Below are 24,882 nucleotides of genomic sequence, written 5' to 3' on the forward strand. Positions count from 1 at the left end.
CCGTCCACTGACTAAGACCTCCTGGAAACCGGGGCGCCCCTATCTCTGGGAATGGGAAAATGTGCACCTTACCTCGAGACTAGAGGTCACATTTAGTGGGCACCTTAGCTACAGTATGCTCCTGGGGGTGAGCTCCCCGGAAGGAATCGCAAGCACCTGGTTTCTTTTGGAAAAACTCACCGCTCCTCAGAGGAATCTGTGGAGTGAATAGTAGCAGGCGGCTTGGAAGCTGCAACGAAGTGGCTTTCCAAAGGGGGAAAGTCGGGCTTCTCCCACATCCTCCCAGTGCCAACTTGAGCCCACGACGCATTTGCCAGCACTCGCTGACTGACACCTGGAGACTTTCAGCAACCCTGGGCCTTTCTAGGATCCCACTTCGTTGGACGGGGGGTGTTCTGCGTGCCACGAGGAGCAGCACCCGCTTAATGACTTAGTCAGGCCGAGGGGACCTTGCCTCGTCCAAATGCCTCAGAGTCGTACCGGCTTTTCTGTACTTTCTGTCAGGCTGCACCTGCAGTGTACCTTGCGTCACAATAGTGAGATGACAGGTTAAGGGTTGCCAGGATGCACTTTAGGCTCAGGGATTCTCTCAGTGCCGTTCGGAGGGCCTCCACAGAGGGAGAGCCACGCTGAATGTAATACTGGCCAAAACTTTGTCCCGGGGCTGCCTTACAGCTGTAGACATCCAGCTCTGCAAGCGAGAAGCAGTTCACTGCCCTTCGCTCTGCGTAGCAAGAGCTGACCCCAGCAGTCTGTCCTGTGTTGTGTGGCTCGGAAAACAAAACGGGGACTCCCAGCGCACATGCTCTCCCTCAGAAGGAATTCACACGTGACTCTCTTAGGCCTACGCAAAGCCGCAGAGGAGTTAAAGCACTCTATGGAGTCAGGGTTCATGGAGGTGGCTGCCCACCCAACTTGGCTGATAGGAAGCGCTCGCGCTTCCCTTGAGGCTAGGGGTCACTTTGACTTCACACTTTAGCTAGGGCAAGCGTGGGATGAGCTCCCAGCAAGGCACTGGAGACCACCTGGATTCGTAGGAGAAAACTCACTGTCTTCACTGAGGCACTCCTGGAGGTGACTAGAAGACGGGTAAGGGCAGTGTCTTTCAGTCAGCCTTGAGGCCGCCACTATTGACCTTTCAAATGGGGAAAAGACTGCCCTCTGCCAGGCTTCTCAATTACCAACTGGATCACCCAGCACATACACCTATCTTCTCTGACCATCCAAGGGAGACCCGTGGAACACAGTTCGGCCTTCTGCGATGAAACTTTTGGATGCAGTGTGTGCTGCATGTGGTGAACGGCACAAACCCCGAACTGCCCTCAGCAGGCCTACCTGGGTGACTTCGGATGTTCCCAATGCCTAGCAATGCTCGGGGTTACTCTCTGCATTACTTCGGGCTGGACCTAAAGTCCAGTTTCCGCATCACCTAGAGAGACGTCGAGCAGGAGTCCCCAAACCGAATTGGAGCCCCGGTGGTTTCTTTCAGGGCCGCTTAGTTTTCCTCAACGTGGCAGACCCGCAGGGAACGAAACCCTGCCAAGAACCGCGTTCCTGGGGCTGTTTCAAAGCTGTGGGACGCTCGCCTCAGAGAACACCTTAGTTCCCGGCCCTTCCAACTGCATAGGGAGGGATGTGCCCAGAGCTGTGTATCCCTTGCTTGTGCTCAGAAGGCTTTGGGTACGCAGTGTACTTCCTTGGAAAGAAGTGCCCACGTGAGAGTCTTGAGCGCTGTGAGGCATACTAAAGCTAAAGCCGTCCACTGACTAAGACCTCCTGGAAACCGGGGCGCCCCTATCTCTGGGAATGGGAAAATGTGCACCTTACCTCGAGACTAGAGGTCACATTTAGTGGGCACCTTAGCTACAGTATGCTCCTGGGGGTGAGCTCCCCGGAAGGAATCGCAAGCACCTGGTTTCTTTTGGAAAAACTCACCGCTCCTCAGAGGAATCTGTGGAGTGAATAGTAGCAGGCGGCTTGGAAGCTGCAACGAAGTGGCTTTCCAAAGGGGGAAAGTCGGGCTTCTCCCACATCCTCCCAGTGCCAACTTGAGCCCACGACGCATTTGCCAGCACTCGCTGACTGACACCTGGAGACTTTCAGCAACCCTGGGCCTTTCTAGGATCCCACTTCGTTGGACGGGGGGTGTTCTGCGTGCCACGAGGAGCAGCACCCGCTTAATGACTTAGTCAGGCCGAGGGGACCTTGCCTCGTCCAAATGCCTCAGAGTCGTACCGGCTTTTCTGTACTTTCTGTCAGGCTGCACCTGCAGTGTACCTTGCGTCACAATAGTGAGATGACAGGTTAAGGGTTGCCAGGATGCACTTTAGGCTCAGGGATTCTCTCAGTGCCGTTCGGAGGGCCTCCACAGAGGGAGAGCCACGCTGAATGTAATACTGGCCAAAACTTTGTCCCGGGGCTGCCTTACAGCTGTAGACATCCAGCTCTGCAAGCGAGAAGCAGTTCACTGCCCTTCGCTCTGCGTAGCAAGAGCTGACCCCAGCAGTCTGTCCTGTGTTGTGTGGCTCGGAAAACAAAACGGGGACTCCCAGCGCACATGCTCTCCCTCAGAAGGAATTCACACGCGACTCTCTTAGGCCTACGCAAAGCCGCAGAGGAGTTAAAGCACTCTATGGAGTCAGGGTTCATGGAGGTGGCTGCCCACCCAACTTGGCTGATAGGAAGCGCTCGCGCTTCCCTTGAGGCTAGGGGTCACTTTGACTTCACACTTTAGCTAGGGCAAGCGTGGGATGAGCTCCCAGCAAGGCACTGGAGACCACCTGGATTCGTAGGAGAAAACTCACTGTCTTCACTGAGGCACTCCTGGAGGTGACTAGAAGACGGGTAAGGGCAGTGTCTTTCAGTCAGCCTTGAGGCCGCCACTATCGACCTTTCAAATGGGGAAAAGACTGCCCTCTGCCAGGCTTCTCAATTACCAACTGGATCACCCAGCACATATACCTATCTTCTCTGACCATCCAAGGGAGACCCGTGGAACACAGTTCGGCCTTCTGCGATGAAACTTTTGGATGCAGTGTGTGCTGCATGTGGTGAACGGCACAAACCCCGAACTGCCCTCAGCAGGCCTACCTGGGTGACTTCGGATGTTCCCAATGCCTAGCAATGCTCGGGGTTACTCTCTGCATTACTTCGGGCTGGACCTAAAGTCCAGTTTCCGCATCACCTAGAGAGACGTCGAGCAGGAGTCCCCAAACCGAATTGGAGCCCCGGTGGTTTCTTTCAGGGCCGCTTAGTTTTCCTCAACGTGGCAGACCCGCAGGGAACGAAACCCTGCCAAGAACCGCGTTCCTGGGGCTGTTTCAAAGCTGTGGGACGCTCGCCTCAGAGAACACCTTAGTTCCCGGCCCTTCCAACTGCATAGGGAGGGATGTGCCCAGAGCTGTGTATCCCTTGCTTGTGCTCAGAAGGCTATGGGTACGCAGTGTACTTCCTTGGAAAGAAGTGCCCACGTGAGAGTCTTGAGCGCTGTGAGGCATACTAAAGCTAAAGCCGTCCACTGACTAAGACCTCCTGGAAACCGGGGCGCCCCTATCTCTGGGAATGGGAAAATGTGCACCTTACCTCGACACTAGAGGTCACATTTAGTGGGCACCTTAGCTACAGTATGCTCCTGGGGGTGAGCTCCCCGGAAGGAATCGCAAGCACCTGGTTTCTTTTGGAAAAACTCACCGCTCCTCAGAGGAATCTGTGGAGTGAATAGTAGCAGGCGGCTTGGAAGCTGCAACGAAGTGGCTTTCCAAAGGGGGAAAGTCGCGCTTCTCCCACATCCTCCCAGTGCCAACTTGAGCCCACGACGCATTTGCCAGCACTCGCTGACTGACACCTGGAGACTTTCAGCAACCCTGGGCCTTTCTAGGATCCCACTTCGTTGGACGGGGGGTGTTCTGCGTGCCACGAGGAGCAGCACCCGCTTAATGACTTAGTCAGGCCGAGGGGACCTTGCCTCGTCCAAATGCCTCAGAGTCGTACCGGCTTTTCTGTACTTTCTGTCAGGCTGCACCTGCAGTGTACCTTGCGTCACAATAGTGAGATGACAGGTTAAGGGTTGCCAGGATGCACTTTAGGCTCAGGGATTCTCTCAGTGCCGTTCGGAGGGCCTCCACAGAGGGAGAGCCACGCTGAATGTAATACTGGCCAAAACTTTGTCCCGGGGCTGCCTTACAGCTGTAGACATCCAGCTCTGCAAGCGAGAAGCAGTTCACTGCCCTTCGCTCTGCGTAGCAAGAGCTGACCCCAGCAGTCTGTCCTGTGTTGTGTGGCTCGGAAAACAAAACGGGGACTCCCAGCGCACATGCTCTCCCTCAGAAGGAATTCACACGCGACTCTCTTAGGCCTACGCAAAGCCGCAGAGGAGTTAAAGCACTCTATGGAGTCAGGGTTCATGGAGGTGGCTGCCCACCCAACTTGGCTGATAGGAAGCGCTCGCGCTTCCCTTGAGGCTAGGGGTCACTTTGACTTCACACTTTAGCTAGGGCAAGCGTGGGATGAGCTCCCAGCAAGGCACTGGAGACCACCTGGATTCGTAGGAGAAAACTCACTGTCTTCACTGAGGCACTCCTGGAGGTGACTAGAAGACGGGTAAGGGCAGTGTCTTTCAGTCAGCCTTGAGGCCGCCACTATCGACCTTTCAAATGGGGAAAAGACTGCCCTCTGCCAGGCTTCTCAATTACCAACTGGATCACCCAGCACATACACCTATCTTCTCTGACCATCCAAGGGAGACCCGTGGAACACAGTTCGGCCTTCTGCGATGAAACTTTTGGATGCAGTGTGTGCTGCATGTGGTGAACGGCACAAACCCCGAACTGCCCTCAGCAGGCCTACCTGGGTGACTTCGGATGTTCCCAATGCCTAGCAATGCTCGGGGTTACTCTCTGCATTACTTCGGGCTGGACCTAAAGTCCAGTTTCCGCATCACCTAGAGAGACGTCGAGCAGGAGTCCCCAAACCGAATTGGAGCCCCGGTGGTTTCTTTCAGGGCCGCTTAGTTTTCCTCAACGTGGCAGACCCGCAGGGAACGAAACCCTGCCAAGAACCGCGTTCCTGGGGCTGTTTCAAAGCTGTGGGACGCTCGCCTCAGAGAACACCTTAGTTCCCGGCCCTTCCAACTGCATAGGGAGGGATGTGCCCAGAGCTGTGTATCCCTTGCTTGTGCTCAGAAGGCTTTGGGTACGCAGTGTACTTCCTTGGAAAGAAGTGCCCACGTGAGAGTCTTGAGCGCTGTGAGGCATACTAAAGCTAAAGCCGTCCACTGACTAAGACCTCCTGGAAACCGGGGCGCCCCTATCTCTGGGAATGGGAAAATGTGCACCTTACCTCGACACTAGAGGTCACATTTAGTGGGCACCTTAGCTACAGTATGCTCCTGGGGGTGAGCTCCCCGGAAGGAATCGCAAGCACCTGGTTTCTTTTGGAAAAACTCACCGCTCCTCAGAGGAATCTGTGGAGTGAATAGTAGCAGGCGGCTTGGAAGCTGCAACGAAGTGGCTTTCCAAAGGGGGAAAGTCGGGCTTCTCCCACATCCTCCCAGTGCCAACTTGAGCCCACGACGCATTTGCCAGCACTCGCTGACTGACACCTGGAGACTTTCAGCAACCCTGGGCCTTTCTAGGATCCCACTTCGTTGGACGGGGGGTGTTCTGCGTGCCACGAGGAGCAGCACCCGCTTAATGACTTAGTCAGGCCGAGGGGACCTTGCCTCGTCCAAATGCCTCAGAGTCGTACCGGCTTTTCTGTACTTTCTGTCAGGCTGCACCTGCAGTGTACCTTGCGTCACAATAGTGAGATGACAGGTTAAGGGTTGCCAGGATGCACTTTAGGCTCAGGGATTCTCTCAGTGCCGTTCGGAGGGCCTCCACAGAGGGAGAGCCACGCTGAATGTAATACTGGCCAAAACTTTGTCCCGGGGCTGCCTTACAGCTGTAGACATCCAGCTCTGCAAGCGAGAAGCAGTTCACTGCCCTTCGCTCTGCGTAGCAAGAGCTGACCCCAGCAGTCTGTCCTGTGTTGTGTGGCTCGGAAAACAAAACGGGGACTCCCAGCGCACATGCTCTCCCTCAGAAGGAATTCACACGCGACTCTCTTAGGCCTACGCAAAGCCGCAGAGGAGTTAAAGCACTCTATGGAGTCAGGGTTCATGGAGGTGGCTGCCCACCCAACTTGGCTGATAGGAAGCGCTCGCGCTTCCCTTGAGGCTAGGGGTCACTTTGACTTCACACTTTAGCTAGGGCAAGCGTGGGATGAGCTCCCAGCAAGGCACTGGAGACCACCTGGATTCGTAGGAGAAAACTCACTGTCTTCACTGAGGCACTCCTGGAGGTGACTAGAAGACGGGTAAGGGCAGTGTCTTTCAGTCAGCCTTGAGGCCGCCACTATCGACCTTTCAAATGGGGAAAAGACTGCCCTCTGCCAGGCTTCTCAATTACCAACTGGATCACCCAGCACATACACCTATCTTCTCTGACCATCCAAGGGAGACCCGTGGAACACAGTTCGGCCTTCTGCGATGAAACTTTTGGATGCAGTGTGTGCTGCATGTGGTGAACGGCACAAACCCCGAACTGCCCTCAGCAGGCCTACCTGGGTGACTTCGGATGTTCCCAATGCCTAGCAATGCTCGGGGTTACTCTCTGCATTACTTCGGGCTGGACCTAAAGTCCAGTTTCCGCATCACCTAGAGAGACGTCGAGCAGGAGTCCCCAAACCGAATTGGAGCCCCGGTGGTTTCTTTCAGGGCCGCTTAGTTTTCCTCAACGTGGCAGACCCGCAGGGAACGAAACCCTGCCAAGAACCGCGTTCCTGGGGCTGTTTCAAAGCTGTGGGACGCTCGCCTCAGAGAACACCTTAGTTCCCGGCCCTTCCAACTGCATAGGGAGGGATGTGCCCAGAGCTGTGTATCCCTTGCTTGTGCTCAGAAGGCTTTGGGTACGCAGTGTACTTCCTTGGAAAGAAGTGCCCACGTGAGAGTCTTGAGCGCTGTGAGGCATACTAAAGCTAAAGCCGTCCACTGACTAAGACCTCCTGGAAACCGGGGCGCCCCTATCTCTGGGAATGGGAAAATGTGCACCTTACCTCGAGACTAGAGGTCACATTTAGTGGGCACCTTAGCTACAGTATGCTCCTGGGGGTGAGCTCCCCGGAAGGAATCGCAAGCACCTGGTTTCTTTTGGAAAAACTCACCGCTCCTCAGAGGAATCTGTGGAGTGAATAGTAGCAGGCGGCTTGGAAGCTGCAACGAAGTGGCTTTCCAAAGGGGGAAAGTCGGGCTTCTCCCACATCCTCCCAGTGCCAACTTGAGCCCACGACGCATTTGCCAGCACTCGCTGACTGACACCTGGAGACTTTCAGCAACCCTGGGCCTTTCTAGGATCCCACTTCGTTGGACGGGGGGTGTTCTGCGTGCCACGAGGAGCAGCACCCGCTTAATGACTTAGTCAGGCCGAGGGGACCTTGCCTCGTCCAAATGCCTCAGAGTCGTACCGGCTTTTCTGTACTTTCTGTCAGGCTGCACCTGCAGTGTACCTTGCGTCACAATAGTGAGATGACAGGTTAAGGGTTGCCAGGATGCACTTTAGGCTCAGGGATTCTCTCAGTGCCGTTCGGAGGGCCTCCACAGAGGGAGAGCCACGCTGAATGTAATACTGGCCAAAACTTTGTCCCGGGGCTGCCTTACAGCTGTAGACATCCAGCTCTGCAAGCGAGAAGCAGTTCACTGCCCTTCGCTCTGCGTAGCAAGAGCTGACCCCAGCAGTCTGTCCTGTGTTGTGTGGCTCGGAAAACAAAACGGGGACTCCCAGCGCACATGCTCTCCCTCAGAAGGAATTCACACGCGACTCTCTTAGGCCTACGCAAAGCCGCAGAGGAGTTAAAGCACTCTATGGAGTCAGGGTTCATGGAGGTGGCTGCCCACCCAACTTGGCTGATAGGAAGCGCTCGCGCTTCCCTTGAGGCTAGGGGTCACTTTGACTTCACACTTTAGCTAGGGCAAGCGTGGGATGAGCTCCCAGCAAGGCACTGGAGACCACCTGGATTCGTAGGAGAAAACTCACTGTCTTCACTGAGGCACTCCTGGAGGTGACTAGAAGACGGGTCAGGGCAGTGTCTTTCAGTCAGCCTTGAGGCCGCCACTATCGACCTTTCAAATGGGGAAAAGACTGCCCTCTGCCAGGCTTCTCAATTACCAACTGGATCACCCAGCACATACACCTATCTTCTCTGACCATCCAAGGGAGACCCGTGGAACACAGTTCGGCCTTCTGCGATGAAACTTTTGGATGCAGTGTGTGCTGCATGTGGTGAACGGCACAAACCCCGAACTGCCCTCAGCAGGCCTACCTGGGTGACTTCGGATGTTCCCAATGCCTAGCAATGCTCGGGGTTACTCTCTGCATTACTTCGGGCTGGACCTAAAGTCCAGTTTCCGCATCACCTAGAGAGACGTCGAGCAGGAGTCCCCAAACCGAATTGGAGCCCCGGTGGTTTCTTTCAGGGCCGCTTAGTTTTCCTCAACGTGGCAGACCCGCAGGGAACGAAACCCTGCCAAGAACCGCGTTCCTGGGGCTGTTTCAAAGCTGTGGGACGCTCGCCTCAGAGAACACCTTAGTTCCCGGCCCTTCCAACTGCATAGGGAGGGATGTGCCCAGAGCTGTGTATCCCTTGCTTGTGCTCAGAAGGCTTTGGGTACGCAGTGTACTTCCTTGGAAAGAAGTGCCCACGTGAGAGTCTTGAGCGCTGTGAGGCATACTAAAGCTAAAGCCGTCCACTGACTAAGACCTCCTGGAAACCGGGGCGCCCCTATCTCTGGGAATGGGAAAATGTGCACCTTACCTCGAGACTAGAGGTCACATTTAGTGGGCACCTTAGCTACAGTATGCTCCTGGGGGTGAGCTCCCCGGAAGGAATCGCAAGCACCTGGTTTCTTTTGGAAAAACTCACCGCTCCTCAGAGGAATCTGTGGAGTGAATAGTAGCAGGCGGCTTGGAAGCTGCAACGAAGTGGCTTTCCAAAGGGGGAAAGTCGGGCTTCTCCCACATCCTCCCAGTGCCAACTTGAGCCCACGACGCATTTGCCAGCACTCGCTGACTGACACCTGGAGACTTTCAGCAACCCTGGGCCTTTCTAGGATCCCACTTCGTTGGACGGGGGGTGTTCTGCGTGCCACGAGGAGCAGCACCCGCTTAATGACTTAGTCAGGCCGAGGGGACCTTGCCTCGTCCAAATGCCTCAGAGTCGTACCGGCTTTTCTGTACTTTCTGTCAGGCTGCACCTGCAGTGTACCTTGCGTCACAATAGTGAGATGACAGGTTAAGGGTTGCCAGGATGCACTTTAGGCTCAGGGATTCTCTCAGTGCCGTTCGGAGGGCCTCCACAGAGGGAGAGCCACGCTGAATGTAATACTGGCCAAAACTTTGTCCCGGGGCTGCCTTACAGCTGTAGACATCCAGCTCTGCAAGCGAGAAGCAGTTCACTGCCCTTCGCTCTGCGTAGCAAGAGCTGACCCCAGCAGTCTGTCCTGTGTTGTGTGGCTCGGAAAACAAAACGGGGACTCCCAGCGCACATGCTCTCCCTCAGAAGGAATTCACACGCGACTCTCTTAGGCCTACGCAAAGCCGCAGAGGAGTTAAAGCACTCTATGGAGTCAGGGTTCATGGAGGTGGCTGCCCACCCAACTTGGCTGATAGGAAGCGCTCGCGCTTCCCTTGAGGCTAGGGGTCACTTTGACTTCACACTTTAGCTAGGGCAAGCGTGGGATGAGCTCCCAGCAAGGCACTGGAGACCACCTGGATTCGTAGGAGAAAACTCACTGTCTTCACTGAGGCACTCCTGGAGGTGACTAGAAGACGGGTCAGGGCAGTGTCTTTCAGTCAGCCTTGAGGCCGCCACTATCGACCTTTCAAATGGGGAAAAGACTGCCCTCTGCCAGGCTTCTCAATTACCAACTGGATCACCCAGCACATACACCTATCTTCTCTGACCATCCAAGGGAGACCCGTGGAACACAGTTCGGCCTTCTGCGATGAAACTTTTGGATGCAGTGTGTGCTGCATGTGGTGAACGGCACAAACCCCGAACTGCCCTCAGCAGGCCTACCTGGGTGACTTCGGATGTTCCCAATGCCTAGCAATGCTCGGGGTTACTCTCTGCATTACTTCGGGCTGGACCTAAAGTCCAGTTTCCGCATCACCTAGAGAGACGTCGAGCAGGAGTCCCCAAACCGAATTGGAGCCCCGGTGGTTTCTTTCAGGGCCGCTTAGTTTTCCTCAACGTGGCAGACCCGCAGGGAACGAAACCCTGCCAAGAACCGCGTTCCTGGGGCTGTTTCAAAGCTGTGGGACGCTCGCCTCAGAGAACACCTTAGTTCCCGGCCCTTCCAACTGCATAGGGAGGGATGTGCCCAGAGCTGTGTATCCCTTGCTTGTGCTCAGAAGGCTATGGGTACGCAGTGTACTTCCTTGGAAAGAAGTGCCCACGTGAGAGTCTTGAGCGCTGTGAGGCATACTAAAGCTAAAGCCGTCCACTGACTAAGACCTCCTGGAAACCGGGGCGCCCCTATCTCTGGGAATGGGAAAATGTGCACCTTACCTCGACACTAGAGGTCACATTTAGTGGGCACCTTAGCTACAGTATGCTCCTGGGGGTGAGCTCCCCGGAAGGAATCGCAAGCACCTGGTTTCTTTTGGAAAAACTCACCGCTCCTCAGAGGAATCTGTGGAGTGAATAGTAGCAGGCGGCTTGGAAGCTGCAACGAAGTGGCTTTCCAAAGGGGGAAAGTCGGGCTTCTCCCACATCCTCCCAGTGCCAACTTGAGCCCACGACGCATTTGCCAGCACTCGCTGACTGACACCTGGAGACTTTCAGCAACCCTGGGCCTTTCTAGGATCCCACTTCGTTGGACGGGGGGTGTTCTGCGTGCCACGAGGAGCAGCACCCGCTTAATGACTTAGTCAGGCCGAGGGGACCTTGCCTCGTCCAAATGCCTCAGAGTCGTACCGGCTTTTCTGTACTTTCTGTCAGGCTGCACCTGCAGTGTACCTTGCGTCACAATAGTGAGATGACAGGTTAAGGGTTGCCAGGATGCACTTTAGGCTCAGGGATTCTCTCAGTGCCGTTCGGAGGGCCTCCACAGAGGGAGAGCCACGCTGAATGTAATACTGGCCAAAACTTTGTCCCGGGGCTGCCTTACAGCTGTAGACATCCAGCTCTGCAAGCGAGAAGCAGTTCACTGCCCTTCGCTCTGCGTAGCAAGAGCTGACCCCAGCAGTCTGTCCTGTGTTGTGTGGCTCGGAAAACAAAACGGGGACTCCCAGCGCACATGCTCTCCCTCAGAAGGAATTCACACGCGACTCTCTTAGGCCTACGCAAAGCCGCAGAGGAGTTAAAGCACTCTATGGAGTCAGGGTTCATGGAGGTGGCTGCCCACCCAACTTGGCTGATAGGAAGCGCTCGCGCTTCCCTTGAGGCTAGGGGTCACTTTGACTTCACACTTTAGCTAGGGCAAGCGTGGGATGAGCTCCCAGCAAGGCACTGGAGACCACCTGGATTCGTAGGAGAAAACTCACTGTCTTCACTGAGGCACTCCTGGAGGTGACTAGAAGACGGGTCAGGGCAGTGTCTTTCAGTCAGCCTTGAGGCCGCCACTATCGACCTTTCAAATGGGGAAAAGACTGCCCTCTGCCAGGCTTCTCAATTACCAACTGGATCACCCAGCACATACACCTATCTTCTCTGACCATCCAAGGGAGACCCGTGGAACACAGTTCGGCCTTCTGCGATGAAACTTTTGGATGCAGTGTGTGCTGCATGTGGTGAACGGCACAAACCCCGAACTGCCCTCAGCAGGCCTACCTGGGTGACTTCGGATGTTCCCAATGCCTAGCAATGCTCGGGGTTACTCTCTGCATTACTTCGGGCTGGACCTAAAGTCCAGTTTCCGCATCACCTAGAGAGACGTCGAGCAGGAGTCCCCAAACCGAATTGGAGCCCCGGTGGTTTCTTTCAGGGCCGCTTAGTTTTCCTCAACGTGGCAGACCCGCAGGGAACGAAACCCTGCCAAGAACCGCGTTCCTGGGGCTGTTTCAAAGCTGTGGGACGCTCGCCTCAGAGAACACCTTAGTTCCCGGCCCTTCCAACTGCATAGGGAGGGATGTGCCCAGAGCTGTGTATCCCTTGCTTGTGCTCAGAAGGCTTTGGGTACGCAGTGTACTTCCTTGGAAAGAAGTGCCCACGTGAGAGTCTTGAGCGCTGTGAGGCATACTAAAGCTAAAGCCGTCCACTGACTAAGACCTCCTGGAAACCGGGGCGCCCCTATCTCTGGGAATGGGAAAATGTGCACCTTACCTCGAGACTAGAGGTCACATTTAGTGGGCACCTTAGCTACAGTATGCTCCTGGGGGTGAGCTCCCCGGAAGGAATCGCAAGCACCTGGTTTCTTTTGGAAAAACTCACCGCTCCTCAGAGGAATCTGTGGAGTGAATAGTAGCAGGCGGCTTGGAAGCTGCAACGAAGTGGCTTTCCAAAGGGGGAAAGTCGGGCTTCTCCCACATCCTCCCAGTGCCAACTTGAGCCCACGACGCATTTGCCAGCACTCGCTGACTGACACCTGGAGACTTTCAGCAACCCTGGGCCTTTCTAGGATCCCACTTCGTTGGACGGGGGGTGTTCTGCGTGCCACGAGGAGCAGCACCCGCTTAATGACTTAGTCAGGCCGAGGGGACCTTGCCTCGTCCAAATGCCTCAGAGTCGTACCGGCTTTTCTGTACTTTCTGTCAGGCTGCACCTGCAGTGTACCTTGCGTCACAATAGTGAGATGACAGGTTAAGGGTTGCCAGGATGCACTTTAGGCTCAGGGATTCTCTCAGTGCCGTTCGGAGGGCCTCCACAGAGTGAGAGCCACGCTGAATGTAATACTGGCCAAAACTTTGTCCCGGGGCTGCCTTACAGCTGTAGACATCCAGCTCTGCAAGCGAGAAGCAGTTCACTGCCCTTCGCTCTGCGTAGCAAGAGCTGACCCCAGCAGTCTGTCCTGTGTTGTGTGGCTCGGAAAACAAAACGGGGACTCCCAGCGCACATGCTCTCCCTCAGAAGGAATTCACACGCGACTCTCTTAGGCCTACGCAAAGCCGCAGAGGAGTTAAAGCACTCTATGGAGTCAGGGTTCATGGAGGTGGCTGCCCACCCAACTTGGCTGATAGGAAGCGCTCGCGCTTCCCTTGAGGCTAGGGGTCACTTTGACTTCACACTTTAGCTAGGGCAAGCGTGGGATGAGCTCCCAGCAAGGCACTGGAGACCACCTGGATTCGTAGGAGAAAACTCACTGTCTTCACTGAGGCACTCCTGGAGGTGACTAGAAGACGGGTCAGGGCAGTGTCTTTCAGTCAGCCTTGAGGCCGCCACTATCGACCTTTCAAATGGGGAAAAGACTGCCCTCTGCCAGGCTTCTCAATTACCAACTGGATCACCCAGCACATACACCTATCTTCTCTGACCATCCAAGGGAGACCCGTGGAACACAGTTCGGCCTTCTGCGATGAAACTTTTGGATGCAGTGTGTGCTGCATGTGGTGAACGGCACAAACCCCGAACTGCCCTCAGCAGGCCTACCTGGGTGACTTCGGATGTTCCCAATGCCTAGCAATGCTCGGGGTTACTCTCTGCATTACTTCGGGCTGGACCTAAAGTCCAGTTTCCGCATCACCTAGAGAGACGTCGAGCAGGAGTCCCCAAACCGAATTGGAGCCCCGGTGGTTTCTTTCAGGGCCGCTTAGTTTTCCTCAACGTGGCAGACCCGCAGGGAACGAAACCCTGCCAAGAACCGCGTTCCTGGGGCTGTTTCAAAGCTGTGGGACGCTCGCCTCAGAGAACACCTTAGTTCCCGGCCCTTCCAACTGCATAGGGAGGGATGTGCCCAGAGCTGTGTATCCCTTGCTTGTGCTCAGAAGGCTTTGGGTACGCAGTGTACTTCCTTGGAAAGAAGTGCCCACGTGAGAGTCTTGAGCGCTGTGAGGCATACTAAAGCTAAAGCCGTCCACTGACTAAGACCTCCTGGAAACCGGGGCGCCCCTATCTCTGGGAATGGGAAAATGTGCACCTTACCTCGAGACTAGAGGTCACATTTAGTGGGCACCTTAGCTACAGTATGCTCCTGGGGGTGAGCTCCCCGGAAGGAATCGCAAGCACCTGGTTTCTTTTGGAAAAACTCACCGCTCCTCAGAGGAATCTGTGGAGTGAATAGTAGCAGGCGGCTTGGAAGCTGCAACGAAGTGGCTTTCCAAAGGGGGAAAGTCGGGCTTCTCCCACATCCTCCCAGTGCCAACTTGAGCCCACGACGCATTTGCCAGCACTCGCTGACTGACACCTGGAGACTTTCAGCAACCCTGGGCCTTTCTAGGATCCCACTTCGTTGGACGGGGGGTGTTCTGCGTGCCACGAGGAGCAGCACCCGCTTAATGACTTAGTCAGGCCGAGGGGACCTTGCCTCGTCCAAATGCCTCAGAGTCGTACCGGCTTTTCTGTACTTTCTGTCAGGCTGCACCTGCAGTGTACCTTGCGTCACAATAGTGAGATGACAGGTTAAGGGTTGCCAGGATGCACTTTAGGCTCAGGGATTCTCTCAGTGCCGTTCGGAGGGCCTCCACAGAGGGAGAGCCACGCTGAATGTAATACTGGCCAAAACTTTGTCCCGGGGCTGCCTTACAGCTGTAGACATCCAGCTCTGCAAGCGAGAAGCAGTTCACTGCCCTTCGCTCTGCGTAGCAAGAGCTGACCCCAGCAGTCTGTCCTGTGTTGTGTGGCTCGGAAAACAAAACGGGGACTCCCAGCGCACATGCTCTCCCTCAGAAGGAATTCACACGCGACTCTCTTAGGCCTACGCAAAGCCGCAGAGGAGTTAAAGCACTCTATGGAGTCAGGGTTCATGGAGGTGGCTGCCCACCCAACTTGGCTGATAGGAAGCGCTCGCGCTTCCCTTGAGGCTAGGGGTCACTTTGACTTCACACTTTAGCTAGGGCAAGCGTGGGATGAGCTCCCAGCAAGGCACTGGAGACCACCTGGATTCGTAGGAGAAAACTCACTGTCTTCACTGAGGCACTCCTGGAGGTGACTAGAAGACGGGTCAGGGCAGTGTCTTTCAGTCAGCCTTGAGGCCGCCACTATCGACCTTTCAAATGGGGAAAAGACTGCCCTCTGCCAGGCTTCTCAATTACCAACTGGATCACCCAGCACATACACCTATCTTCTCTGACCATCCAAGGGAGACCCGTGGAACACAGTTCGGCCTTCTGCGATGAAACTTTTGGATGCAGTGTGTGCTGCATGTGGTGAACGGCACAAACCCCGAACTGCCCTCAGCAGGCCTACCTGGGTGACTTCGGATGTTCCCAATGCCTAGCAATGCTCGGGGTTACTCTCTGCATTACTTCGGGCTGGACCTAAAGTCCAGTTTCCGCATCACCTAGAGAGACGTCGAGCAGGAGTCCCCAAACCGAATTGGAGCCCCGGTGGTTTCTTTCAGGGCCGCTTAGTTTTCCTCAACGTGGCAGACCCGCAGGGAACGAAACCCTGCCAAGAACCGCGTTCCTGGGGCTGTTTCAAAGCTGTGGGACGCTCGCCTCAGAGAACACCTTAGTTCCCGGCCCTTCCAACTGCATAGGGAGGGATGTGCCCAGAGCTGTGTATCCCTTGCTTGTGCTCAGAAGGCTTTGGGTACGCAGTGTACTTCCTTGGAAAGAAGTGCCCACGTGAGAGTCTTGAGCGCTGTGAGGCATACTAAAGCTAAAGCCGTCCACTGACTAAGACCTCCTGGAAACCGGGGCGCCCCTATCTCTGGGAATGGGAAAATGTGCACCTTACCTCGAGACTAGAGGTCACATTTAGTGGGCACCTTAGCTACAGTATGCTCCTGGGGGTGAGCTCCCCGGAAGGAATCGCAAGCACCTGGTTTCTTTTGGAAAAACTCACCGCTCCTCAGAGGAATCTGTGGAGTGAATAGTAGCAGGCGGCTTGGAAGCTGCAACGCAGTGGCTTTCCAAAGGGGGAAAGTCGGGCTTCTCCCACATCCTCCCAGTGCCAACTTGAGCCCACGACGCATTTGCCAGCACTCGCTGACTGACACCTGGAGACTTTCAGCAACCCTGGGCCTTTCTAGGATCCCACTTCGTTGGACGGGGGGTGTTCTGCGTGCCACGAGGAGCAGCACCCGCTTAATGACTTAGTCAGGCCGAGGGGACCTTGCCTCGTCCAAATGCCTCAGAGTCGTACCGGCTTTTCTGTACTTTCTGTCAGGCTGCACCTGCAGTGTACCTTGCGTCACAATAGTGAGATGACAGGTTAAGGGTTGCCAGGATGCACTTTAGGCTCAGGGATTCTCTCAGTGCCGTTCGGAGGGCCTCCACAGAGTGAGAGCCACGCTGAATGTAATACTGGCCAAAACTTTGTCCCGGGGCTGCCTTACAGCTGTAGACATCCAGCTCTGCAAGCGAGAAGCAGTTCACTGCCCTTCGCTCTGCGTAGCAAGAGCTGACCCCAGCAGTCTGTCCTGTGTTGTGTGGCTCGGAAAACAAAACGGGGACTCCCAGCGCACATGCTCTCCCTCAGAAGGAATTCACACGCGACTCTCTTAGGCCTACGCAAAGCCGCAGAGGAGTTAAAGCACTCTATGGAGTCAGGGTTCATGGAGGTGGCTGCCCACCCAACTTGGCTGATAGGAAGCGCTCGCGCTTCCCTTGAGGCTAGGGGTCACTTTGACTTCACACTTTAGCTAGGGCAAGCGTGGGATGAGCTCCCAGCAAGGCACTGGAGACCACCTGGATTCGTAGGAGAAAACTCACTGTCTTCACTGAGGCACTCCTGGAGGTGACTAGAAGACGGGTCAGGGCAGTGTCTTTCAGTCAGCCTTGAGGCCGCCACTATCGACCTTTCAAATGGGGAAAAGACTGCCCTCTGCCAGGCTTCTCAATTACCAACTGGATCACCCAGCACATACACCTATCTTCTCTGACCATCCAAGGGAGACCCGTGGAACACAGTTCGGCCTTCTGCGATGAAACTTTTGGATGCAGTGTGTGCTGCATGTGGTGAACGGCACAAACCCCGAACTGCCCTCAGCAGGCCTACCTGGGTGACTTCGGATGTTCCCAATGCCTAGCAATGCTCGGGGTTACTCTCTGCATTACTTCGGGCTGGACCTAAAGTCCAGTTTCCGCATCACCTAGAGAGACGTCGAGCAGGAGTCCCCAAACCGAATTGGAGCCCCGGTGGTTTCTTTCAGGGCCGCTTAGTTTTCCTCAACGTGGCAGACCCGCAGGGAACGAAACCCTGCCAAGAACCGCGTTCCTGGGGCTGTTTCAAAGCTGTGGGACGCTCGCCTCAGAGAACACCTTAGTTCCCGGCCCTTCCAACTGCATAGGGAGGGATGTGCCCAGAGCTGTGTATCCCTTGCTTGTGCTCAGAAGGCTTTGGGTACGCAGTGTACTTCCTTGGAAAGAAGTGCCCACGTGAGAGTCTTGAGCGCTGTGAGGCATACTAAAGCTAAAGCCGTCCACTGACTAAGACCTCCTGGAAACCGGGGCGCCCCTATCTCTGGGAATGGGAAAATGTGCACCTTACCTCGAGACTAGAGGTCCCATTTAGTGGGCACCTTAGCTACAGTATGCTCCTGGGGGTGAGCTCCCCGGAAGGAATCGCAAGCACCTGGTTTCTTTTGGAAAAACTCACCGCTCCTCAGAGGAATCTGTGGAGTGAATAGTAGCAGGCGGCTTGGAAGCTGCAACGCAGTGGCTTTCCAAAGGGGGAAAGTCGGGCTTCTCCCACATCCTCCCAGTGCCAACTTGAGCCCACGACGCATTTGCCAGCACTCGCTGACTGACACCTGGAGACTTTCAGCAACACTGGGCCTTTCTAGGATCCCACTTCGTTGGACGGGGGGTGTTCTGCGTGCCACGAGGAGCAGCACCCGCTTAATGACTTAGTCAGGCCGAGGGGACCTTGCCTCGTCCAAATGCCTCAGAGTCGTACCGGCTTTTCTGTACTTTCTGTCAGGCTGCACCTGCAGTGTACCTTGCGTCACAATAGTGAGATGACAGGTTAAGGGTTGCCAGGATGCACTTTAGGCCCAGGGATTCTCTCAGTGCCGTTCGGAGGGCCTCCACAGAGGGAGAGCCACGCTGAATGTAATACTGGCCAAAACTTTGTCCCGGGGCTGCCTTCCAGCTGTAGACATCCAGCTCTGCAAGCGAGAAGCAGTTCACTGCCCTTCGCTCTGCGTAGCAAGAGCTGACCCCAGCAGTCTGTCCTGTGTTGTGTGGCTCGGAAAACAAAACGGGGACTCCCAGCGCACATGCTCTCCCTCAGAAGGAATTCACACGCGACTCTCTTAGGCCTACGCAAAGCCGCAGAGGAGTTAAAGCACTCTATGGAGTCAGGGTTCATGGAGGTGGCTGCCCACCCAACTTGGCTGATAGGAAGCGCTCGCGCTTCCCTTGAGGCTAGGGGTCACTTTGACTTCACACTTTAGCTAGGGCAAGCGTGGGATGAGCTCCCAGCAAGGCACTGGAGACCACCTGGATTCGTAGGAGAAAACTCACTGTCTTCACTGAGGCACTCCTGGAGGTGACTAGAAGACGGGTCAGGGCAGTGTCTTTCAGTCAGCCTTGAGGCCGCCACTATCGACCTTTCAAATGGGGAAAAGACTGCCCTCTGCCAGGCTTCTCAATTACCAACTGGATCACCCAGCACATACACCTATCTTCTCTGACCATCCAAGGGAGACCCGTGGAACACAGTTCGGCCTTCTGCGATGAAACTTTTGGATGCAGTGTGTGCTGCATGTGGTGAACGGCACAAACCCCGAACTGCCCTCAGCAGGCCTACCTGGGTGACTTCGGATGTTCCCAATGCCTAGCAATGCTCGGGGTTACTCTCTGCATTACTTCGGGCTGGACCTAAAGTCCAGTTTCCGCATCACCTAGAGAGACGTCGAGCAGGAGTCCCCAAACCGAATTGGAGCCCCGGTGGTTTCTTTCAGGGCCGCTTAGTTTTCCTCAACGTGGCAGACCCGCAGGGAACGAAACCCTGCCAAGAACCGCGTTCCTGGGGCTGTTTCAAAGCTGTGGGACGCTCGCCTCAGAGAACACCTTAGTTCCCGGCCCTTCCAACTGCATAGGGAGGGATGTGCCCAGAGCTGTGTATCCCTTGCTTGTGCTCAGAAGGCTTTGGGTACGCAGTGTACTTCCTTGGAAAGAAGTGCCCACGTGAGAGTCTTGAGCGCTGTGAGGCATACTAAAGCTAAAGCCGTCCACTGACTAAGACCTCCTGGAAACCGGGGCGCCCCTATCTCTGGGAATGGGAAAATGTGCACCTTACCTCGAGACTAGAGGTCACATTTAGTGGGCACCTTAGCTACAGTATGCTCCTGGGGGTGAGCTCCCCGGAAGGAATCGCAAGCACCTGGTTTCTTTTGGAAAAACTCACCGCTCCTCAGAGGAATCTGTGGAGTGAATAGTAGCAGGCGGCTTGGAAGCTGCAACGCAGTGGCTTTCCAAAGGGGGAAAGTCGGGCTTCTCCCACATCCTCCCAGTGCCAACTTGAGCCCACGACGCATTTGCCAGCACTCGCTGACTGACACCTGGAGACTTTCAGCAACCCTGGGCCTTTCTAGGATCCCACTTCGTTGGACGGGGGGTGTTCTGCGTGCCACGAGGAGCAGCACCCGCTTAATGACTTAGTCAGGCCGAGGGGACCTTGCCTCGTCCAAATGCCTCAGAGTCGTACCGGCTTTTCTGTACTTTCTGTCAGGCTGCACCTGCAGTGTACCTTGCGTCACAATAGTGAGATGACAGGTTAAGGGTTGCCAGGATGCACTTTAGGCCCAGGGATTCTCTCAGTGCCGTTCGGAGGGCCTCCACAGAGGGAGAGCCACGCTGAATGTAATACTGGCCAAAACTTTGTCCCGGGGCTGCCTTCCAGCTGTAGACATCAAGCTCTGCAAGCGAGAAGCAGTTCACTGCCCTTCGCTCTGCGTAGCAAGAGCTGACCCCAGCAGTCTGTCCTGTGTTGTGTGGCTCGGAAAACAAAACGGGGACTCCCAGCGCACATGCTCTCCCTCAGAAGGAATTCACACGCGACTCTCTTAGGCCTACGCAAAGCCGCAGAGGAGTTAAAGCACTCTATGGAGTCAGGGTTCATGGAGGTGGCTGCCCACCCAACTTGGCTGATAGGAAGCGCTCGCGCTTCCCTTGAGGCTAGGGGTCACTTTGACTTCACACTTTAGCTAGGGCAAGCGTGGGATGAGCTCCCAGCAAGGCACTGGAGACCACCTGGATTCGTAGGAGAAAACTCACTGTCTTCACTGAGGCACTCCTGGAGGTGACTAGAAGACGGGTCAGGGCAGTGTCTTTCAGTCAGCCTTGAGGCCGCCACTATCGACCTTTCAAATGGGGAAAAGACTGCCCTCTGCCAGGCTTCTCAATTACCAACTGGATCACCCAGCACATACACCTATCTTCTCTGACCATCCAAGGGAGACCCGTGGAACACAGTTCGGCCTTCTGCGATGAAACTTTTGGATGCAGTGTGTGCTGCATGTGGTGAACGGCACAAACCCCGAACTGCCCTCAGCAGGCCTACCTGGGTGACTTCGGATGTTCCCAATGCCTAGCAATGCTCGGGGTTACTCTCTGCATTACTTCGGGCTGGACCTAAAGTCCAGTTTCCGCATCACCTAGAGAGACGTCGAGCAGGAGTCCCCAAACCGAATTGGAGCCCCGGTGGTTTCTTTCAGGGCCGCTTAGTTTTCCTCAACGTGGCAGACCCGCAGGGAACGAAACCCTGCCAAGAACCGCGTTCCTGGGGCTGTTTCAAAGCTGTGGGACGCTCGCCTCAGAGAACACCTTAGTTCCCGGCCCTTCCAACTGCATAGGGAGGGATGTGCCCAGAGCTGTGTATCCCTTGCTTGTGCTCAGAAGGCTTTGGGTACGCAGTGTACTTCCTTGGAAAGAAGTGCCCACGTGAGAGTCTTGAGCGCTGTGAGGCATACTAAAGCTAAAGCCGTCCACTGACTAAGACCTCCTGGAAACCGGGGCGCCCCTATCTCTGGGAATGGGAAAATGTGCACCTTACCTCGAGACTAGAGGTCCCATTTAGTGGGCACCTTAGCTACAGTATGCTCCTGGGGGTGAGCTCCCCGGAAGGAATCGCAAGCACCTGGTTTCTTTTGGAAAAACTCACCGCTCCTCAGAGGAATCTGTGGAGTGAATAGTAGCAGGCGGCTTGGAAGCTGCAACGCAGTGGCTTTCCAAAGGGGGAAAGTCGGGCTTCTCCCACATCCTCCCAGTGCCAACTTGAGCCCACGACGCATTTGCCAGCACTCGCTGACTGACACCTGGAGACTTTCAGCAACACTGGGCCTTTCTAGGATCCCACTTCGTTGGACGGGGGGTGTTCTGCGTGCCACGAGGAGCAGCACCCGCTTAATGACTTAGTCAGGCCGAGGGGACCTTGCCTCGTCCAAATGCCTCAGAGTCGTACCGGCTTTTCTGTACTTTCTGTCAGGCTGCACCTGCAGTGTACCTTGCGTCACAATAGTGAGATGACAGGTTAAGGGTTGCCAGGATGCACTTTAGGCCCAGGGATTCTCTCAGTGCCGTTCGGAGGGCCTCCACAGAGGGAGAGCCACGCTGAATGTAATACTGGCCAAAACTTTGTCCCGGGGCTGCCTTCCAGCTGTAGACATCAAGCTCTGCAAGCGAGAAGCAGTTCACTGCCCTTCGCTCTGCGTAGCAAGAGCTGACCCCAGCAGTCTGTCCTGTGTTGTGTGGCTCGGAAAACAAAACGGGGACTCCCAGCGCACATGCTCTCCCTCAGAAGCAATTCACACGCGACTCTCTTAGGCCTACGCAAAGCCGCAGAGGAGTTAAAGCACTCTATGGAGTCAGGGTTCATGGAGGTGGCTGCCCACCCAACTTGGCTGATAGGAAGCGCTCGCGCTTCCCTTGAGGCTAGGGGTCACTTTGACTTCACACTTTAGCTAGGGCAAGCGTGGGATGAGCTCCCAGCAAGGCACTGGAGACCACCTGGATTCGTAGGAGAAAACTCACTGTCTTCACTGAGGCACTCCTGGAGGTGACTAGAAGACGGGTCAGGGCAGTGTCTTTCAGTCAGCCTTGAGGCCGCCACTATCGACCTTTCAAATGGGGAAAAGACTGCCCTCTGCCAGGCTTCTCAATTACCAACTGGATCACCCAGCACATACACCTATCTTCTCTGACCATCCAAGGGAGACCCGTGGAACACAGTTCGGCCTTCTGCGATGAAACTTTTGGATGCAGTGTGTGCTGCATGTGGTGAACGGCACAAACCCCGAACTGCCCTCAGCAGGCCTACCTGGGTGACTTCGGATGTTCCCAATGCCTAGCAATGCTCGGGGTTACTCTCTGCATTACTTCGGGCTGGACCTAAAGTCCAGTTTCCGCATCACCTAGAGAGACGTCGAGCAGGAGTCCCCAAACCGAATTGGAGCCCCGGTGGTTTCTTTCAGGGCCGCTTAGTTTTCCTCAACGTGGCAGACCCGCAGGGAACGAAACCCTGCCAAGAACCGCGTTCCTGGGGCTGTTTCAAAGCTGTGGGACGCTCGCCTCAGAGAACACCTTAGTTCCCGGCCCTTCCAACTGCATAGGGAGGGATGTGCCCAGAGCTGTGTATCCCTTGCTTGTGCTCAGAAGGCTTTGGGTACGCAGTGTACTTCCTTGGAAAGAAGTGCCCACGTGAGAGTCTTGAGCGCTGTGAGGCATACTAAAGCTAAAGCCGTCCACTGACTAAGACCTCCTGGAAACCGGGGCGCCCCTATCTCTGGGAATGGGAAAATGTGCACCTTACCTCGAGACTAGAGGTCCCATTTAGTGGGCACCTTAGCTACAGTATGCTCCTGGGGGTGAGCTCCCCGGAAGGAATCGCAAGCACCTGGTTTCTTTTGGAAAAAGTCACCGCTCCTCAGAGGAATCTGTGGAGTGAATAGTAGCAGGCGGCTTGGAAGCTGCAACGCAGTGGCTTTCCAAAGGGGGAAAGTCGGGCTTCTCCCACATCCTCCCAGTGCCAACTTGAGCCCACGACGCATTTGCCAGCACTCGCTGACTGACACCTGGAGACTTTCAGCAACACTGGGCCTTTCTAGGATCCCACTTCGTTGGACGGGGGGTGTTCTGCGTGCCACGAGGAGCAGCACCCGCTTAATGACTTAGTCAGGCCGAGGGGACCTTGCCTCGTCCAAATGCCTCAGAGTCGTACCGGCTTTTCTGTACTTTCTGTCAGGCTGCACCTGCAGTGTACCTTGCGTCACAATAGTGAGATGACAGGTTAAGGGTTGCCAGGATGCACTTTAGGCCCAGGGATTCTCTCAGTGCCGTTCGGAGGGCCTCCACAGAGGGAGAGCCACGCTGAATGTAATACTGGCCAAAACTTTGTCCCGGGGCTGCCTTCCAGCTGTAGACATCAAGCTCTGCAAGCGAGAAGCAGTTCACTGCCCTTCGCTCTGCGTAGCAAGAGCTGACCCCAGCAGTCTGTCCTGTGTTGTGTGGCTCGGAAAACAAAACGGGGACTCCCAGCGCACATGCTCTCCCTCAGAAGGAATTCACACGCGACTCTCTTAGGCCTACGCAAAGCCGCAGAGGAGTTAAAGCACTCTATGGAGTCAGGGTTCATGGAGGTGGCTGCCCACCCAACTTGGCTGATAGGAAGCGCTCGCGCTTCCCTTGAGGCTAGGGGTCACTTTGACTTCACACTTTAGCTAGGGCAAGCGTGGGATGAGCTCCCAGCAAGGCACTGGAGACCACCTGGATTCGTAGGAGAAAACTCACTGTCTTCACTGAGGCACTCCTGGAGGTGACTAGAAGACGGGTAAGGGCAGTGTCTTTCAGTCAGCCTTGAGGCCGCCACTATCGACCTTTCAAATGGGGAAAAGACTGCCCTCTGCCAGGCTTCTCAATTACCAACTGGATCACCCAGCACATACACCTATCTTCTCTGACCATCCAAGGGAGACCCGTGGAACACAGTTCGGCCTTCTGCGATGAAACTTTTGGATGCAGTGTGTGCTGCATGTGGTGAACGGCACAAACCCCGAACTGCCCTCAGCAGGCCTACCTGGGTGACTTCGGATGTTCCCAATGCCTAGCAATGCTCGGGGTTACTCTCTGCATTACTTCGGGCTGGACCTAAAGTCCAGTTTCCGCATCACCTAGAGAGACGTCGAGCAGGAGTCCCCAAACCGAATTGGAGCCCCGGTGGTTTCTTTCAGGGCCGCTTAGTTTTCCTCAACGTGGCAGACCCGCAGGGAACGAAACCCTGCCAAGAACCGCGTTCCTGGGGCTGTTTCAAAGCTGTGGGACGCTCGCCTCAGAGAACACCTTAGTTCCCGGCCCTTCCAACTGCATAGGGAGGGATGTGCCCAGAGCTGTGTATCCCTTGCTTGTGCTCAGAAGGCTTTGGGTACGCAGTGTACTTCCTTGGAAAGAAGTGCCCACGTGAGAGTCTTGAGCGCTGTGAGGCATACTAAAGCTAAAGCCGTCCACTGACTAAGACCTCCTGGAAACCGGGGCGCCCCTATCTCTGGGAATGGGAAAATGTGCACCTTACCTCGACACTAGAGGTCCCATTTAGTGGGCACCTTAGCTACAGTATGCTCCTGGGGGTGAGCTCCCCGGAAGGAATCGCAAGCACCTGGTTTCTTTTGGAAAAACTCACCGCTCCTCAGAGGAATCTGTGGAGTGAATAGTAGCAGGCGGCTTGGAAGCTGCAACGCAGTGGCTTTCCAAAGGGGGAAAGTCGGGCTTCTCCCACATCCTCCCAGTGCCAACTTGAGCCCACGACGCATTT

Source organism: Mesoplodon mirus, assembly GCF_964341445.2.
Source record: "Mesoplodon mirus genome assembly, chromosome: 4".
Taxonomy (NCBI): Eukaryota; Metazoa; Chordata; class Mammalia; order Artiodactyla; family Ziphiidae; genus Mesoplodon; species Mesoplodon mirus.